The sequence below is a fragment of the Bufo gargarizans genome, unplaced genomic scaffold (genome assembly GCF_014858855.1).
Source record: "Bufo gargarizans isolate SCDJY-AF-19 unplaced genomic scaffold, ASM1485885v1 original_scaffold_889_pilon, whole genome shotgun sequence".
Classification (NCBI taxonomy): Eukaryota; Metazoa; Chordata; class Amphibia; order Anura; family Bufonidae; genus Bufo; species Bufo gargarizans.
In genome coordinates, this window is record NW_025334745.1 from 114198 (window position 1) to 124207 (window position 10010).

Here is a 10010-nt window from a genome sequence, read left to right on the forward strand (position 1 = left end):
GCAGCCATGTCCCTGGCCATGCAGATTGATAGACGCCTGAGGGAGAAGTGCAGGGTTCCCCTCAACCAGGATGCACTACCATGTGGGGAAACTGTCCCTCCTGTCCCTCGGGGCACAGTGACACTTGAACCAGAGCCTGGGGATGAACATATGCAGTTAGGTCAGGTCTCTTATTGCCCTGGTAATAGGAAGATTCTGTTTCTTCTGTGGTAAAGAAGGACATTTCATTAATGTGTGTCCTTTTAGGAAGCCTCAAAGTGAAAAAAAAGGGGGGGTTCTTTCCAATAAAACGAGTTCCATTACTCTTGGTAGCATGAATGGGGAGTCAGAGAAGGTATATATGTATTCTACCTGCAGTACCCAATTTCTCCTGCCTGCCATGGTGGCGCTAGACTCTGAGAATATTGAGTTAGAAGTATTTGTTGACAGTGGTGCAGGGGTTAACCTTGTTGATTATCAATTTGTCCAGAGTCATGGTTTTATAACAAGCTCATTAAGCAAAGGGATATCAGTGTTTGCTATTGATTCTGCTCCTCTCTCGCAAAAGTATCTAACTTATATTGTGCAGGATATTCATTTGACGGTGAGTGTTTCTCATGTTGAGTCCATTTCTTGTTTTGTACTGAAAGGTTTGCCTGCTCATCTGGTACTGGGTTTACCATGGTTGATCAAACATAACCCTACCATTGATTGGCAAACTAGACAAATCAGTAATTGGAGTGATTTTTGTATGGACAACTGTCTCGGCGCATCTATTTCTGTGGTATCCACTAAGGCGTTACCTTAGTTTCTTACTGATTTTGCTGACGTATTCTCTGAGGGTGGAGATCAGGAGTTACCCCCTCACCGAGAGTATGATTGTCCGATTAATCTTATTCCCGGAGCTAAATTGCCAAAATCTCGGCTATATAATCTTTTCCAACCCGAAAGAGTAGCTATGCGGGGGGATATTGCTGAGAGTCTGACAAAAGGACATATTAGACCAGGCATGTCCAAACTGTGGCCCTCCAGCTGTTGCAAAACTACAACTCCCAGCATGCCCTAATAGCTGTAAGCTATCCAGGCATGCTGGGAGTTGTAGTTTTGGAACAGCTGGAGGGCCGCAGTTTGGACATGCCTGTATTAGACCATCTAAGTCACCTATGGCAGCTGGCTTCTTTTAAAAAAAAAAAAAAAAAAGACGGGACCCTTAGACCATGTCTAGATTTCCGGGAACTGAATATCATTACTGTTCATGATTCTTATCCTCTTCCCTTGATCCCGGATTTATTTGATCAGATTGTTGGAGCCAAGGTATTTTCTAAGTTGGATTTAAGAGGGGCTTATAATCTGATAAGAATCAGGGAAGGGGATGAATGGAAGACGGCCTTCAATACCCCTGAGGGCCACTCGAGAACCTGGTCATGCCCTTTGGTTTTACTAATGCCCCGGCAGTCTTCCAGCACTTTATCAATGACATTTTTTAGCATTTGGTGGGGAGGTTTGCTGTTATTTACCTCGATGACATACTAATTTACTCACCCGATATGCATGAGCACTTCCACCATTAGAATTTGCTCATGTTGACAGCAGACAGGGAAAGGCTCAGGGATTGTTAGGTGGTGACCTTTCCCTGTTCCCTAGCTTTGGGGTCTAGCCTGGTGTTGTGTTGTTTTTGTTGTATTTGGTTTGCTTCCCTTCTCTCACCTACGTGACATTAACCCTCAAAAATCATATCTATATCTAAGAGTAGGAATTATGAAGTAGTAAAAAAAAAAGTAAAAAAAAATTTTCTTATGCATGTAAAATACACCAGGGGTCAAAATGTTCCTCTTTGTGAAGAAGGTCCCTAAATGAAAAATCTTTGGCATGTACATCTGCAGAGGATCTATCTATTGTAGGGTCAACTATTTTATTGTAGTCCTGTTTTACAGGTGCTGGTGCTACAAGGAGGCAGTGAAGAAACTGCACCTGTGATCTGAGGGCATAAACCCGATATATACAGTACACTTGAATGTCAGTCTAACAGGTGATTATTATATACTGACCATGGGTGTCTGCAGTAGTAGAAATGTGCTTAAAAGAAACTGTATATTATATTGCTATCAATACTCCTGCTTTCTTTCTGTCAGGGTGGGAGTGGAATACATATGGGAATTTTCTGTTATGTACCCTGAAGCTATCTTTTGCAAATAAATGGGTTCCTTGCTCCTGATATTGATGACCTATTCTCAGGATAGGTCATTAATATCTGATAAGGGAGGTTCTGGCACTCCATACTGCCACCGATCAACTGTTCCCTGCAGCCTCCGATGCAGGAACTAGCAATGTGAATGGAACAGGAAGCACAGCTCTGTTCAAAGTGTAGCGGCCATGCTGAGTTATTACGGCTGACGGGCTGAGCTGCCATTCACTTCAGTGGTAGCTGACCTAAAGTAACCAGCATGGCCACTGAAGCTGAACGGAGCTCTGCTTCCTGTGCCAATCACAGGGAACAGCTGATCAATGGGGTGCAGGATGTTAGACCCTCACTGATTGGATATTAATGACCTATGCAGAGGAGAGGTAACCAGTATCAGCAAAACCCCTTTAATGTATGACTCATAATGGCAAGGACTTTTGACTTGAGACCAGGGGTGTTGCTAGGTTAAAACATTCGGGGCTGGGCCTCTGATGTTTTTTCCCAGGCCCTGAATGTACTGCCTGCCAGCTAGATACAACTGTATTGCTGTCCTCAGGACGGCAATACAATTGCATCTAATGCACTGGAAGAGCTGAAGGACCTTTGTTGACATCAGTCATGTGACCAGTAAAACAGGCAGTGGTTGAGGACCTGTGATGATGTAATCATCATGTGACCAGTGCAGGAGAAGACTACAGTGAAGAGGAGAAGTGGTGGGGAAGAAGCTGTGGTGAGGTCTGCTACATGAGGAGAGGTAAGTGAAGGGTGAGGCAGAGGAATTATGAGAGTTGTGGTTATTTAACTGGGACTGTATGTTAGGGCTGAAGGGAGGGATGTTATTTACATGGGACTGAATGTTGAGGGGGCAATGTTATTTACATGGGACTCCATGTTGAAGGCGGCTGGGGGAGGGAGTGATGTTATTTACATGGGACTGTATGTTGAAGGAAGCTGGGGAGGGGGTGATGTTATTTACATGGGACTGAATGTTGAAGGCAGATGTGGGAGGGAGTGATGTTATTTACATGGGACTGTATGTTTATGGCGCTGTGGGAGGGATTGATGTTATTTACATGGGACTGTATGTTTATGGCAGCTGTGGAAGCGAGTGATGTTATTTACATGGGAGTGAATAGTGGAGGTGGCGGGGGGATGATGTTATTTGCATGGGACTGTGTGTTGAAGGCGGATGTGGGAGGGGTGATGTTATTTACATGGGACTGTATGTTGATGTGGCTGTGGAAGCGAGTGATGTTATTTACATGGGAGTGAATATGTCATGGTCTTACCTTCTTGCTGTTCTCCTTCGTTTGACATGTGCTGGCGGCCATCTTGGTTTCTGGGTTTCTTGTAGCCTCCCACCCTGCGGCTTCTCCTTCCCACTGGGAGGAGCTGGATGCCTAGCTCATATATATAGGAGGTCTGTGGCTTCAGTTCCCTGCTTGGTCCTCCTGTGTTCACATGCTTCTAAGACTGCTGCTGCTTCTGGTTCCTGATCCTGGCCTCGTCTGACTACCCCGCTGGTTCCTGATCCTGGCTTCGTCTGACTACCCTGCTGGTTCCTGATCCAGGCTTCGTCTGACTACCCTTCTGGTTCCTGACCTCTGGCTACGCAAGACCCTGCTTCGGTTTAGCCATCCGTTTGGACTTTTGCTACAGCTTGATTTTCAATAAAGCCTTCTTATTTCCACTTATCTCTTGTTGTACGTCTGGTTCATGGTTCCATGACAGAATAGTTGAGGTGGCGGGGGGGATGATGTTATTCACATGGGACTGAATGTTGGAGGGGGCTGAGGGAGGGGGTGATGTTATTTACATGAGACTGTATGTTGAAGGTGGCTGTGGGAGGGGGTGATGTTATTCACATGGGACTGAATGTTGAGGGGGCAATGTTATTTACATGGGACTCCATGTTGAAGGCGGCTGGGGGGGGGAGTGATGTTATTTACATGGGACTGGATGTTGAGGGGTGATGTTTACATGGGATTGCATGTTGGAGGCGGCTGGGGAGGGGATGATATTATTTACATGGCACTGTATGTTGAAGGCAGCTGGGGAGGGGGTGATGTTATTTACATGGGACTGTATATTGGAGGGGCTGAAGGGAGGGGAGTGATGTTATTTACATGTGACTGTATTTTGAAGGGGGCAGGAGAGATGGTGTGATGTTATTTACATGGGACTGTATGGTGGAGGGAGGAATATAACTACAGGGGGGCATTATAAATACTGAGGGCAGTAGGGGAATTTTAAATCCAGGAGATATTAGGCATTCTTATTACCGCTGGGGGCTCTATAGGAGGGACTAAGAGCACTATGGGGGCCTTATTACTACTGAGGAGTCTGTATAGAGCTTTATTAACACTGGGAGAACAATAGGGGGGCCTATTACTACTGGGGGCTTTGTGAGGGCATTATTAATACTGGAGGGGTCTTCTACTAATGCAGGCACTCCTGGGGAGTATTATCACTGTTGGGGGCACTGTAGGGGGCAGTATTACTAATGAGGACATTCTAGATGGGAGTTACTATTGGTGGGACTTTGAGGAGCATTATTACTATCGGGGCACTATTATTTCCTCAGGATAGTATTCGGGAGTATTGGGGAGCACAGCGAGCAGCAGGATATCACATGTGGGACTCCAGGTTGGGGGATAATGATTGAAATGTGAGGAATCTAAGATGTTCGTGTGTCACACTCTGCAGAGACGAGGCGGCTGAGAGAAGTGTCCGGACTGAATGGAGAAGATGATGACAGAGAAGATCTACATCGGAGGAGACGTCACCTGGGAGGCCCTGTATAGCAAATACAGCAAAATGCGGTGTGCAGGGGGAGGGTCGACTTAGAGAATTGGGCCATATTTATTGAGGCTCGGGCCCGGATCTTTTGAGACCCTGGCAACGCCCCTGCTTGAGACATTTTTACTTGTTGTTAGGTTTTCATTTAGATGAAATTGATGCAAGACACGCTAATGCTCCTTCAGCTGACAACTATCTCTCCTGACTACCCCATACAAATGTTCAGCCTAGCATGCATTAGTTCTGAACAGGGGACAGGGGAATAAGCCTCAAGCCTCATGCACACGTCCGTGAAACACGGACCATGTGATGCCGGCCTGGATTTCTTCTGAGTGCAGGAGCGCAGAGCGTCATTGGTTGCTATGACGCCGTGCGCTTCCTGCTGCCGCCGCAGTACATTCTTATAGATCATACCAGTGTAATACTGTATTGCGGCGGCAGCAGGAAGTGCACGGCGTCATAGCAACCAATGACGCCGTGCGCTCCTGCACTCAGAAGAAATCCAGGCCGGCATCACACGGTCCGTGTTTCACGGACGTGTGCATGAGGCTTGAGGCCTTATGCACACGACCGTTGTTGTTTTCCGTTCCGCAAATTGGGGATCCGTTGTTCCATTGTCCGTTGCCTTTTTTGTTTCCGTGTTTCTTCAGTTTTTTGGCGGACCACCAAAAAAAAGAAAGGTAAAAAAAGTGTAATTTTAATATCCCCACCCAGGATACTGGTATATATGCTGGTCACCAGGCAACTGATTCTACAAAAACGGACGCAGACGCGGATGACAGACGGTTGTGCATCCGCATTTTTGGCGGTCCCATTGACTTGAATGGGTCCGCTAACCATTTTTTGCAGACAAGAATAGGACAGGTTATATTTTTTTTACTGACTGGAACCACGGACGCGGATAACAAACGGTGGACTATCCGCATTTTTAACGGCTCCAGAAATGAATGGGTCCGCATCAGATACGCTAAAATCGGCGGAACGGAGGCGGAAACAAACAACGGTCGTGTGCATGAGGCCTAATGGACACATTTCTGGTGGAGCCTTATCTCCTTGAGAACAAAAGTATTGAACATGTTTACATTCAACATGTCCAGCTCTTCTCTGACATCTGCAATTGGGGGAGAAAGAGGAGGCCACCATATGCCGTGACCCAGTGAATCACTGCTAAAAGTTGATTGTTTTTCAAGATTTAAATAATGTTGTGATTTAATGATAAAAGAACGTATTTCTGGAAGCACCATGGATCCCAAATGGTTGTATATGGACAATGAACAGTTAGCACTGGCAGTCCTAGCCCAGTTTCCAGGCTGGTCCCACCCCCGGGTTAGAGTGAGTCTTAGGTGAACAAATCTAGAGGCAACACCTGCATGTGTGAGCAGCGTCGGACTGGGGTACCTAGGGCCCACCGTATGGATACATTCAAATATAATAAATCATCTAACAAGTTTTTTATATGAACATAGGCTGGTTGAGGTGCTGTACACTGAATATATGTCTGTAGTGCAGTAGGTCTACTGTGATATGTTCAACTTGTGCAGGGGCTGGAAGACTAGGGGCCATCCTTACTCAGGGGCCCTCCAGAGGATTCCCCTGTACCCCTGTGGGCCAGTCCGAGCCTGTGTGTGAGCTCCTACCAGGCAGGCCCAGAAGCCTCCTCCAGGAAACACCATTCTTGATACTGAAAAGCTGCTAGAAAACAACTTAAGGCCTCATGCGGTCCGCAAAAAGGGCTTCCGTTGTTCCGTGATCCATGTCTGTTTTTGTTTCCGTGTGTCTTCCTTTATTTTTGGAGGATCTCCAAACATGAACGCTGGGTTCACACCTGAGCGTTCTGAAAGGAGCGCTCTGTATGCGCGATTGTACCGGCGTTTGCAATCGCGCATACAGAGACAAGCGAACGCCCATTGTCGCGCGTTCCCGAAAGTATATGTACGGGAACGCGCGAGAAGTCGCCCCAAAGAAGCTCATGTACTTTTTAGGGGGTCGGGCGTTTTACAGCGTGATCGTACGCGCTGTAAAACGCCCAGGTGAGAACCATTCCCATAGGGAATCATTGGTTTCTCCTTGTTGAGCGTTTTACAGCGCGTAGGAACGCGCTGTAAAACGCTCAGGTGTGAACCCAGCCGAAGGAAAGTAAAAAAAAAATCTAAGTTTAGTTTGCCATGCAAATGACAGGAAAAAACCAGACGCGGACGCGGATGACAATATTGTGTGCATCCGAGTTTTCCACGGACCCATTGCAGTTTCAACTTTAGGCAGTATGAAACTGCTGAAGGAGTTAATAAGAACAGGATTGCACACCTGTGGTTTTTTGGGAAGATTGCAAAGTGAATTTAGAGTGCGAATCAGGGAGGACTACTATTACCATCATTGCTACCACCTATACACAACTATTGGGAGAAGCACTCTTTAGCATGCTTCAGAACTGTGCCTTTTGCTGCCATATGAACTACTACCATTTCCTATTCAATAAAAAGAGATTTTATTTATTGCCACCAAATGGGCCTGGTTATTGGCCCCTGCCAACCGCCCACCATTAACTGCAAGGTATGCCCTGGGAAAAAAAAGCGTGCACCCTCTAATCACTGCATGGCCCCCAGAGAGCGTTGGAGTGAGAGCAGCCACTGTGAGCCACCATCACTCCTATCAGTGTCACAACTACAGCTCCTCTTCTCCCAGCCCTTCCCCTGCAGGTTGTTGCACATACATACTAGACGATCAGCCGATCCCGTCAAAATTGCGGGTTTGACCCACACACATCTAAAGCTGGTCATACACATTAAATAGAAGTTGATTAATGGTTTAACAGCAGTTCATTGAATGATCAGTGAACAAACTTTCTTTGAGGCCTCATGCACACGACCGTTGTTGTGTTCCGTGTCCGTTGTTCCGTGATTTTCTGCGGACCCATTAACTTTCAATGGGTCAGTTGAAAACTCGGATAATGTCATCCGCGTCCGTGATCCGTGTTTTCAGTCCGTCAAAAAAATATGACCTGTCCTATTTTTTTCACGGACAACGGTTCGCGGACCCATTCAAGTCAATGGGCCTGTGAAAAAACACGGATGCACACAAGATTGTCATCCGCGTCCGTGATCCGTGTCCGTTTTTTTCCTATCATTTGCATGGCAAACTAAACTTAGATTTTTTTTTACTTTCCTTCATGTTTGGAGATCCTCAAAACATAAAGGAAGACACACGGAAACAAAAACGGACACGGATCATGGAACAACGGAACCCCTTTTTGCGGACCGCAAAAAAATACTGTCGTGTGCGTGAGGCCTGAATGTAAGATTTTTCATCTAATGAATGGACGTAAATTTCAAACACTGCCGACTTCTGTTTAGATGATGATAGTCTGTCATTGTCCGGCTAAAGGGTTCGTTCATTGATAAATTTCACTCAACAAATGGTCATTTTGGTTGAAATTTTCATTTTTGATCAACTTTAGACAAATATATATGGGTATTAGGGATGAGCGAATGCAGGGATACATGAGACTGGCTTCCAATTGCCATGAGTCAGCGACAGAAACATTTCATACTGGCCATGAAGGTACCCATTAGGGATGGTGCATCCGAAGTCGATTCGCTAAAAACTTCGTTCTAAAACTGTACCGAGATCCCGCTCTGTACAGTATTAGAATGTATTGGCTACGATGAGCCGAAGTTATTACTTCGCAAAGTCAATTGAGACTTCGTATAATAGCTTCGGGAATTAATTATTACTGTAAAAAACCTGGTATCGAATTTAATACCTTGGAACTGAACCCGGCTTCGGTATGAAGGTTTTTTACAGTAATAATTACTTCCCGAAGTTATTACATGAAGTCTCCAGTGACTTTGAGAAGTAATAACTTCGGCTCATCGTAGCCAATACATTCTAATACTGTACAGAGCGGGATCTCGGTACAGTTTTAGAAAAAAAGTTTTTAGCGAATGTACCATCCCTAATGGGGACCTTCATGGCCAGTATCAAATGTTTCTGTCCCTGACTCGTGTAGCCCTGCATTAGATATAGGTAAAGGTGAAAACCCAAACGATGTTATATCCAGGTTACACAAACAGCCGTATGACGCAGGAAGGCAGGAGTTCCTTCTTTGCTCTTTCTCAGCTTCTCACAATTCTCAGCTCTGCAAATAAGCTAACAATTCCAAATGCTTTCTTATATAAATGTTCCAAATTAGTACACGCAGTACAATAAAACTGTACGTATAAGAAGTATAAACCACAGAGTATTAGTAGTAAAGATACATAATGTTCACAGTGCATTCTGTGTTCTATCAGAAGTCAACTTATACAAATGGCAAAACATACAGATAGCCTTGAGACCGTGTGTTTGCCATACACAGTTGTACCATTGCAGTCATGTTCATGTATTAGACTTTAAAAAAAATGTTACCTAAACCTGAATCTAAGAGATTGTATGATAACAATAGGTAAGGAAAATCGGCTCCGTAAAGGGCCTTTTACACAGTTGAATGACTGGGAATAAACATTAATAGAAATGTTCCTTCATCTGATCACTGACGCGGGTAAACATACCCGGATTAGCTGACAAATGAACTCATTTCTCAGGTGATCAGATTTGTGTGCAAAAAAATGGTCAGTCCATGTACACGGAGGAATAAGCTGCTGACAATAATGTAAGTGAACGGCCACATGAATAATCATTCACTACTTACAATCATTCATGCAGCTGTTCATTATTGAGCAGTGACCCATTTAGTCTACATTCACACAACAGCATTCTTCAAACTAACTGTGTATGAACTATATACAAACTAATACCTCATCTAATATGCAATCAGAGGTTCTTAGCAAAAAGTGTCTGGACCCATCAACCAGCAGCAAGGTGACCTCGATACAGATGGGTATCTAACTCTAAACCTATTTCTATTCCATTAGTGGGCTACTTTCAAGGAGAACTGAACCCATAAAAATAATGACTGCTACCATTATTACCTCTATTACCCCTTTAATTGTGACTGTGCATCTGTGTTTTTGTTCTACCATGCAGGATGCACCGATTTATTCTGTGATCGTTC